The 10,939-nt window shown below is 39.9% G+C and overlaps 1 pseudogene; it reads right to left on the bottom strand.

Moving 5' to 3' along the window:
• Window positions 1-1,077: 1,077 nt before the first annotated feature.
• LOC133253496 (microtubule-associated proteins 1A/1B light chain 3B-like) lies at window positions 1,078-8,655 on the bottom strand (annotated as a pseudogene).
• Window positions 8,656-10,939: the final 2,284 nt, after the last annotated feature.

Below are 10,939 nucleotides of genomic sequence, written 5' to 3'. Positions count from 1 at the left end.
TGGGTCATCTATAGCTTCAAATCTAAAGATAGAGGAAGTGTATTGGAATTTTAATGCTTTTAGTTTTAGTATCCTATAGTTTCCTACCTTTGTCCCAAAGAATGAAATCCATGTAACTGCTTCTGTGTTCACCAAAGCAGGCACCACTTTGAGCTCTTAAGAGAATATTCAAAACAAAAAGTGTACTTTATCTTCCTCTGCACTTTTTGAGAAACTTGACCAAAATTATAAATTACTCAAGGTTCCTGTTGAGCAGAGGTGTTTTTCTGTGTTACTGTCTAGAGAACAAACCAAATGAGATCTTCGTGAGAAAAGTGCTGACTTGGAACACATGTTATCAGCAAGCAGGGACCCTGGACAGCAGCTTAATTTTCTCATTTACAAAACACCCCCATTCACTCTGCTTTTCACCAACTATTAAAGCAAAATCCTGGGGGGTGGGGATTGGCTATGCCTAACAACTTATGCTTAAAAAGATCCTCCCAAGATTTCTCTAATCAAGGAAAATCCCTTCTGTAAGAAGTTGGCAGGTTCTGTGAACCTAGAGGGAAGACTTAATATCTCTGCTGCTGCTGCTGCTAAGTCACTTCAGTCGTGTCCGACTGTGTGCGACCCCATAGACGGCAGCCCACCAGGCTCCTCCATCCCTGGGATTCTCCAGAATATCTCTATGGATGCTTAAATTACAAGTTCTTTTGGGGGAAAAGACATTAAAATAACTTGAAGGTCTATTTCATTGGCAACTTAGAATAAAAAATATTAAAATAACTTGAAAGTCTATTTCATTGGCAACTTAGAATTTTATTTTTAAACTTTGAAATTTGAAAACAAGACAGCCTATCTTGAATAATAAAGTTTCCCAATGCTAAATGTGCCCATCTGGAGCTTTTTTTTTTGCCTGAAGTACAAAAGCCAACTTTCTAAAACTCCTAGATAAGGACAGTACTGTTCGGATGATCTGTGATTAGATGAACTGATCAATCTCAGTCAGTAACACCCCTTTTTTATTCCTTGGTAAGGGTTTAAAATATTCTAGAAAAGACTCATTTTTCTAGTCTTACATAGACAATTTCATTCTCAAGTCTCCTGAGAGGTGTATGCTGTATACAAGAATCCATATTTATCCTTCTCACTTACATACACTTCACAAATTGGATGGACACACTCATTATATTTATTCACTATCAGGAAGGAGATGATTAGCATTGAGCTGTAAGTACATTCTAATTATCTTGAAGAGCTCACTCATGTTGACACGATCAGGCACCAGGAATTTTATTTTATCCAGGACCAGAAGCTGTTTCTCAGCTTTGTATTTTTCTATTATTACCAAGATTTTGGCAGGATGCTGCTCTGGGATAAGTTGAACATCTTCTACTCTTTGTTTGAAGGTTCTGAGCTGTTAGAAGGTTTTCTCCTGCAATAGCAACTTCTCTTATGTCTCCTCAGCCCGCAGTCATCCCACTGTATTTTATTTGTACCTTTTTCAAATCTGGCAACCCATTCCAGGACTCTTGCCTGGAAAATCCCATGGATGGAGGGACCTGGTGGGCTGCAGTCCATGGGGTCGCTAGGAGTCGGACACGACTGAGTGACTTCACTTTCACTTTTCACTTTAATGCATTGGAGAAGGAAATGGCAACCCACTCCAGTGTTCTTGCCTGAAGAATCTCAGGGACGGGGGAGCCTGGTGGGCTGCCGTCTATGGGGTCGCACAGAGTCGGACACGACTGAAGTGACTTAGCAGCAGCAGCAAATCTTGTTTTAGAGTCTTTATTTGTATTTTGTTTGTTTGTTTTTGCTGTTTTGCATCTGGAGCAGCAATTCTCAAACATTATGTGCATCAAAATCACCCCCAAAACTTGTTAGAACAGAGTGCCTGACCTCACACCCAGAATGTCTAGGGTCCAAGAACTTTGATCATGCTCTCAAGTAATGATGCATGGTACAAGGAAACACTTTGAGCACCAGAAGCTTTCACAAGACCCACAGTCTAGGTCCTTTGAAGGCAGGGGCCATGTCCCTGCATGGACCTTTCATTCATCTTTCATTCCGCACAGGATCCAACACAGTGACTTGTAAAGAGCTGTTCAGTAGGATGATTTCATTAGTAATGAATTTCTGGACTTCAAAGGTGTGTCACAGAAATTTCATACACATTAATATTCTAAGGAAGAATCAGAGTTACAGTGAAGAACCCACAAAGAGTGAAGGAGAGCTCGTGATCCATTCCGAAGTCAGCCTGCATCATCAGTGAATAAAGCAAAAGGGGAAAGTGTAAAGCTGGGTAATTTTCAATGTCAAACAGGCAGCAAGTGTTAGATTAATTATTTTAGCTATTATGCAAAAAAGTTTTTTTTAAACTATAGCCTATTTCCAAGTGGTTAATAAATTCAGCAAGAGTGTTTTATTAATTACTACTAGGAAAGCCAATACAATTAATGTACATTCAAAAATTGTCAGACATGGAAGTTAAAAAAACAGAGACCACCATGAGATGGGCAGTGGATGCCTGGCTTTGAGGCCCAGCTGTGCCCTTGATGCCCATGTGCATTCAGGTACTCAGTTTCTTCTTATGTAGAATGGGTAGCAAAACAATCATGTCTGCTTTTGAGAGATAAGTCCTCAAAACAGTACCTGGCACACAGTAAGTGTTTGTTATATAAAACAAAATACTAGTAGAGAAATGTAAAGTGGTGCAGCTGCTATGAAAAAGAGTACAGAGACTCTTCAAAGAATTAAAAGTAGAACTGCCATATGATCCATCAATCCCACTTCTGGGTACTTATTCAATAAAAATGAAAACAGGATCTCAAAGAGATATCTGTACCCCCCTGTTCATTGCAGTATTATTCATATTAGCCAAGGTATGGGAACAACCTAAGTAATCTCAATGGGTAAATGAATAAACAATATGTGGTCACCATATACAATATAGTATTATTCAGCCATAAAAAGCAAGGAAATCCTGCCATTTACAACAACATGGATTGACCTTGAGGGTGTAATGATAAGTGAAATAAATCAGACAGAGAAAGTCAAACACTGTAAGATGTCACCTACATATGGGATCTAAAACAACAACAGCAAGTCAAAACAAAAACCAAATCCATAGAAACAGAGAAATGGTGGTGGGCGAGGGACTCAAAAGATTCAAACTTTCAGTGTTAAAATAAATAAATCCTGGCGCTATGTATATATAGCACAGTGACCATAGCTAATAATAACACTGTATATTGGAAAGTTGCTACGACAGTAGATCTTCAAAGCTCTCATTAAAAAACAACAGTAAAAAAATAAACTAATATGGAATCTTCTCAGGTTAGTCTATGCCTTTGGTGATCATATTTTGTCCACCTGAAATTTAGAACAAAGATGATAGATACTCAGGCCACTCCTGGGAATAAAAGGCTTTCCAAAAATTCTGTGATTCTCCAAACAGGGGTTACAGAAGCCAACGACAGTGTTTTGTGTACAGAGAATGTTCTGGACACCCCAGGTTGTCTGGTGTTCATATCTGTGTATTCCCAGCTCCTCTCTTCCATTTCCCCCCAAATATCCTGCCACCCCAAGAACGGAGAGAGAATGAGAACAGGAAAGGTAAAACTCGTGTCTTCATCAGCTTTTTCAGTCATGATGTGAGTGGATTTTTGTGGAATGGAAGTAATTTCATGGTAATGTTCCCCACTGGAGCCCAAGAGAGCCTACATCTTGGACCTTAAGTTTCAGGGTGTTGGCTAGTGTGTATACACAGAATAACCAACGGAAACCCAACCAACACACAGGCAATCTCTCAGCAATGTTCTTCCTTTTAAAACATGTTAATGTTTCCACTGAGAGCCCTGGAATTTACTGTACATTTTTGCTTTTGCTTCTTATGGCAGCAAAGGGAGGCACTTACAAGTAAGAGACTCATAAAGTGCAAAAATCACTCAGAGATGATGTTTATCCAGCTGGACTTCTGCAGTGAGAAACACAATTCAAGAATACAACTGAAGGCAAAGAGCCAGTCCCAAATTATGGATGCAAAGATTGGACAAAGGCAGCAGAAAGGGAAAAGATCATGTGTCAGACTGCTAGTCTTCCTGCTACTTCTCATCTGGCAGTGTTGATCCCACTCATGGAGAAGGCAGCTGGCCCCCACAAGAAGCTCCAGAAACTGCCTACACCATCCTTTCTTCATGCTCAGACACATGCTCTGTCCTTCCTTCCTCCCTCCCTTCTTTCCTCCCTTCTTTCTTTCGTGCCTTCCTTCATTCCCTTCTTTCTTCCTTCCTTCCTTTCTTCCCTGCCTTCCTCTCTCTCTCCTTTCTTTCTTTCTGGATTTCTTTCTCTCTCTTTTACCCTTCTTCCTTTGTCTGAGCTATCTCTCTTGTTATAGAGATTCCCAAACATACACAAAAGTAATGAGAAACACATAACAACCCCCCCAGCTATCTATCACCTGCCTCAGGTATATCAACTCTGTGCCAGCCTCAACCTCCTAGCTGTCCACCCCAACTCTCCCTGCAGCCCAGTGTTTTCCTGCAGCATTTAAAAATAAAAACGTTACTCTTACATGTGTCATTATGTGTCTGTAAGAGAAACTTACTTTTTAAAAACCTAACCAGGCTTCCCTGGTGGCTCAGTGGTGAAGAATCTGCTTGCCAATGCAGGAGACATGGATTTGATCCCTGATCCAGGAAGATCCCACATGCCGTGGAATCCTGATCCAGGAAGAACCCACATGCCACGGAGCAACTAAGCATGTGCACCACAACTATTAAGCCTGTGCTGGACAGCCCAGGAGCCACAAATACTGAAGCCCAAGTGCCTAAAGTCCACGCTCCGCAACAAGAGGAGTCACTGCACATAACACCTAAAGAAAAGCCTGCATAGCAACGAAGACTTAGCACAGTCAAAAATAAATAAATAAAGTTTATTAAAAAAAAAAAACTGAAATGCATTAGCATACTTTTCAAAATTAACTATATTTCCTTGAGATCAGTGTATTTAAAAATTTCTCAAAAAATGTTTTTATAGTTATTTTGTTCAAACAAACTCCAACCAACCTCTACATGGTGAATTTAGTTGAGAAGTTTCTCAGTCTTTTTCATCGTGTTTTCACGCCTCATGTATGACCTGCCCAATTTCCCAATCTAGGTTTCGCTGAATTGTATCCTCACGGTTGTCAAAAGTTCAGGAAAAACAACAACAGAAGTAAAGTCAGTGAATCACTGAAGTACTAATTAGTAAAAGTTATAGGGAATTCTGCTCAATATTACGTGGCAGCCTGGATGGGAGGGGAATTTGAGGGGCCTATGGGTACGTGTATATGTACAACTGAGTCGCTCTGCTGTCCACCTGAAACTATCACACCATTGTTAGTTGGTTATGCTCTAATATAAAGTAAAAAGTAAAAAAAAAAAGTTTATTGTGTGCAGACCAAAAAGACAGTGTACAAACGGGGAGCACTCAAACCCAAAGGTGGTATATTGTTGTAAAGCAGTGTGAAGGCAGTGACTGTTTATTTTTCAGAGTAACTGATTAAAACATTAGAATTTTCTTGAATGAAAGGGAATTGGTTAATGGTTACCTCATAGCAACTGGGAGGAACAGTTCATATTTTTTGCTTATGATTTTCAGAGGCATAAGCAACAAGTGACCCACGTCAAGTTACCCTCACTTGTCCTACAAAATCAGCTAAATAAAGCTTTGTTTGTATGACTAAACTGGTTTTGTCTGCTCAGGGAATTTTCAAGTCTGGTCTCTGTTTGAGTTTGATTTGAGCATGATTTAACTAACACATTCCTTTGCTCCCATAGTTTGGAGGTTTGTTTAGACTGGGTTATGAACTTTTCAGTGTGAGTCGTCCATAGGTGGTGTTGGTGGTTCCTTTTGTACCCCTAATGTTTTGTTACCCAGGTTTAGTGGATTTGAAATTAATCAGTAGTAAGCTGAGGTATTGTCATCCTGATCCACTCATCAAATGTTTCCCATCAGCCTCATGTTAATTACATTCATTTATTGCCCAGATCTGTTTTTCATTCAGTCAGTTCAGTTCAGTCACTCAGTCGTTTCCGACTCTTTGCGACCCCATGGACTAAAGCACGCCAAGCCACCCTGTCCATCACCAACTCCCGGAGTTTACTCAAACTCATGCCCATTGAGTGGGTGATGCCATTCAACCATCTCATCCTCTGTCGTCCCCTTCTCCTCCTGCCTTCAGTCTTTCCCAGCATCAGGGTCTTTTCAAATGAGTCAGTTCTTTGCAACAAGTGGCCAGAGTATTGGAGTTTCAGCTTCAGTATTAGTCCTTCCAATGAATATTCAGGACTGATTTCCATTAGGATGGATTGGTTGGATCTCCTTGCTGTCCAAGGGACTCTCAAGAGTCTTCTCCAACACCACTGTTCAAAAGCATCAATTCTTCGGCACTTAGCTTTCTTTATAGTCTAACTCTCACATCCATACATGACTACTGGGAAAACCAAAGCTTTGACTAGACGGACCTTTGTTGGCAAAGTAACGTCTTTGCTTTTGAATATGCTGTCTAGGTTGGTCACAACTTTTCTTCCAAGGAGCATCTTTTAATTTCATGGCTGCAATCACCATCTGCAGTGATTTTGGAGTCCAAAAAAATAAAGTCTGTCATTGTTTCCCCATCTATTTGCCATGAAGTGATAGGACCAGATGCCATGATCTTCGTTTTCTGAATGTTGAGCTTTAAGCCAACTTTTCCTTTTCTCCTTTCACTTTCATCAAGAGGCTCTTTAGTTCTTCTTTGCTTTCTGGCATAAGGGTGGTGTCATCTGCATATCTGAGGTTATTGATATTTCTCCTGGTAATCTTGATTCCAGCTTGTGCTTCCTCCAGCCCAGCATTTCTCATGATGTACTCTGTATGTAAGTTAAATAAGCAGGGTGACAATATAAAGCCTTGACGTACTCCTTTCCCGATTTGGAACCAGTCTGTTGTTCCATGTCCGGTTCTGTTGCTTCTTGATCTGCATACAGATTTCTCAGGAGGCAGGTCAGGTGGTCTGGTCTGGTTTTTTCATTAGTGGTTGCAAAATGGTGATTTGTTGTTGTTTGTTCTGAATTTATTACGATATCGCTTCTGTTTTTTAGTTTTTTGGCTACAAGGCATGTGGACTCTTAGCTCCCCTACCAGGACTGAACTCGCACCCCTTGCACTGAAAGGTGAAATCTCAACCACTGGCCCACCAGGGAAGTCCCTGTTCTGCATTTATTAGCATAACTTCTATAACTATTTGGTTAACCTGAAACAGAATTTGTATAAGAAAGGCAGAATCAATACATAATGCCTTCTCTCACTGAATTTTCAGAATAATTGTGAACCTATAATGAAGACGACTTCCTTTTTTTTTTTATCATTATAAACATGTAGAACATGTGTCTGCTTTATTTCAATACATTTAGTCACTTATTTGACTGTGTGGATCACAATAGACTGTGGAAAATTCTGAAAGAGATGGTAATACCAGACCACCTGACCTGTCTCTTGAGAAATCTGTATGCAGGTCAGGAAGCAACGGTTAGAACTGGATATGGAACAACAGACTGGTTCCAAATAGGAAAAGGAGTATGTCAAGGCTGTATATTGTCACCCTGCTTATTTAACTTCTATGAAGAGTATATCATGAGAAACGCTGGACTGGAAGAAGCACAAGCTGGAATCAAGATTGCCGGGAGAAATATCAATAACCTCAGATATGCAGATGACACCACCCTTATGGCAGAAAGTGAAGAGGAACTAAAAAGCCTCTTGATGAAAGTGAAAGTGGAGAGTGAAAAAGTTGGCTTAAAGCTCAACATTCAGAAAACAAAGATCATGGCATATGTTCCATCACTTCATGGGAAATAGATGGGGAAACAGTGGAAACAGTTGTCAGACTTTATTTTTTTGGGCTCCAAAATCACTGCAGATGGTGACTGCAGCCATGAAATTAAAAGACGCTTACTCCTTGGAAGGAAAGTTAAGACCAACCTAGATAGCATATTCAAAAGCAGAGACATTACTTTGCCAACAAAGGTCTGTCTAGCCAAGGGTATGGTTTTTCCTGTGGTCATGTATGGATGTGAGAGTTGGACTGTAAAGAAGGCTGAGCGCCTTTTGAACTGCTTTTGAACTGTGGTGTTGGAGAAGACTCTTGAGAGCCCCTTGGACTGCAAGGAGATCCAACCAGTCCATTCTGAAGGAGTTCAGCCCTGGGATTTCTTTGGAAGGAATGATGCTGAAGCTGAAAGTCCAGTACTTTGGCCACCTCATGCGAAGAGTTGACTCATTGGAAAAGACTCTGATGCTGGGAGGGATTGGGGGCAGGAGGAGAAGGGGACGACAGAGGATGAGATGGCTGGATGGCATCACTGACTCGATGGACGTGATTCTGAGTGAACTCCGGGAGTGGGTGATGGACAGGGAGGCCTGGCGTGCTGCGATTCATGGGGTCTCAAAGAGTCGGACGCGACTGAGCGACTGAACTGAACTGAATCACTTATTGTCTGTGGCCCATCAGTTATTCCATCTTTCGCCTGTAGGGGCTCCTCCAGTTTGGCTCTTGGACACAGTTCCTTAGTTTCTGGCAACAGCCCTATTTTGGGCCACAGTACGTCTCAGGATCATTTTGTACTGTACCTGCCCCAGAACAGCCATTTCTCTAGGAACTCTGCTTCCTGTTAGTGAAAAATAGCATTTGGAGACCACAATCTGGGAACTGGGAGTGGAAAGTGTGTGTGTGTGCCCACTGAGACTGTCTAGTCCTTGAATCTAGGCTTCTTCTTTGCTGTTGTTTTTAACAACACATTATATAAGCTCACATTATAAGCATATACTCACTTTTCCAGAACAAATATAGGATGTAAGTTTGTAGGGTTTTAAGTGTGATGATAAGAATGTATTCCTTTATGTACATTGAAATTTTTAGTTTCTAAGGATTCCTACATAATTACGTATTTGATCTCTTTGGTCTTTCTGTATCTCTGTGTATATGTGCATGTGTGTGTGTGTGTGTGTGTGTATGTGTGTGTACACATGTACATACATATGTTTTTCTATATACGTCTATGTGGATAGTTCAAATAGCAATGTCAGTATTACTATTAAATGTAAGAATCTAAAATGAAAGAAAAATTTGTGAACTGAATGGCAAGAAGCCATAGCGATAACAGTGCACTTGAAGTGCATGAAGAGTTTCTGTATTCAATGAAAATGCCAAAATCAAGAGGAATTAAAGAGGATTTCAGTGTATGTACTTACCTGACTGTGAGATTGCTCTGAAACTAAATCTCTGAAACCATGTTCTTAAGGAATCTTGCCACTAAAAATATTTAACAATAGACAGTTATTGGTGTCCAGGGTCTTAGGTAAGAAGAGACAGAAAGATCTTTTCATCTGCTTCTAGGAAGATTTACAGAGAATATGTTGACTATCTTGATTTTAACTGTTTCTTGTAGGTCTGTAACTCCTTCCTTTTAACTTGGACCTAGGGGTGGCATCAAAGAAGTGAAAGTGAAAAGATGATTGTAACTTTTCCAATTTCATCACTTTTCTCTAAGCTTTCTCACTTCTCTCAAACTCACTGTGGGTTGTTTTTAGAAAGTATCAGCCTAATAAGCATGATACAAAGTTAAGCCAATTTATACTCTTGCATTTGCGTCTTAAAACCTTCTCTGATTTTATTAAAGAGGCATGTTAAAACCTTCCTCTGTTTATTTCCTTTCCTGTCAGCTGTGTTTCATCTTATCCTGCTGTTGTTCACAACATGCCCCAGGTTTCATGTCCAGGAAAAGGACCGCATGCTGACATACCCAGTTATATTTAAAGTGACTAGCCCTTGATTTGTTTAGTAATTAAGTTAATAATCATATATTTTACTAAGTTTGTTACTTAATAAATAGGATGATTGACACTTTATTATAAGCATTGCCAACTACTCTTAGAAAATATTAACTCATTATTTTAAAAAGCTGTTTTGGAGTATTGACTATGGGATTAATCCTGAATTTTCCTGAGGATGGTGATGCGGGTACCTGTTTGCAGCTCACTTGAAATGGCCCCAGTTGTCAGTTTGGAAAAACATGGAGAAAACCAGACAGGATAAGCTCATTTTTGAGACTGACTTGTATGCCTGCCTGCACTCTTCTTTAATTTAATTTCCCAGAGCACCATGGTCCTAGGGGTAGAATTCTATCCTAAAGCAGGGATTGAAAACCATGAAAGGATTTGCTCACAGTCGCAGCTAATAGGTGACAAGAGAGTTTTAATCCTGTCTTCATCTTTCACATACATATCCCTGCACCCTAGCTGCCTTTCCCTGAACCTGGTGGGAGAAACCCATCTGCGTTGAACCTTAAAGTGAAAGAATCCAGTTAAAGAGTGAGTGCGTGGGGTCAGGAGGTGTCCTATCTCCCGCTGACAACACAGCATCTTACTCAGAGTCAGGTTCAAAACTGTGCTTATTGAATGGAAGACGTTGATGAAAGCCAGATTCTCAGGACTTCAGATATAAATTTGTTATTCTCAACTGAGAGGTCCTAGAGTTTATTAATACAATCTATATGTTGTAAAAGTTTTATCTTATGGCCTTTGTAATTTTAATCTGCTCACTGTAGCTCTAGTCCTTTCTGTTTCTCTTTTTCTCATAAACAGAAATTAAAGCAAGAAAAATTTTAAAAATATTTTAACATTTCTTAAGTTGTGAGAATCTTAAACTAAATATATGAAGAAGTTAGCAGTTTACTCAAACAACTTAGACACTTGTTTGGAAACTGATATCGTCAGTGTCTGTGCTTGTCATCTTCTCTGATGAATGCTCTTTGTTCACTTTCAAAACTCACCAATCTGCCAAATATTTATTTGCTGAGAAGTTAGCATGTCTGGGAAGTAGCACATTCTTTTTGATTTAGGCATGGATAAATATTCTTTTAAATCGGATATA

This window comes from Bos javanicus, chromosome 8 (assembly GCF_032452875.1).
Source record: "Bos javanicus breed banteng chromosome 8, ARS-OSU_banteng_1.0, whole genome shotgun sequence".
In the NCBI taxonomy this organism is placed as follows: domain Eukaryota; kingdom Metazoa; phylum Chordata; class Mammalia; order Artiodactyla; family Bovidae; genus Bos; species Bos javanicus.
The sequence above is the reverse complement of the archived record's forward strand: the minus strand, read 5'-3'. Positions and strand labels throughout refer to the sequence as shown.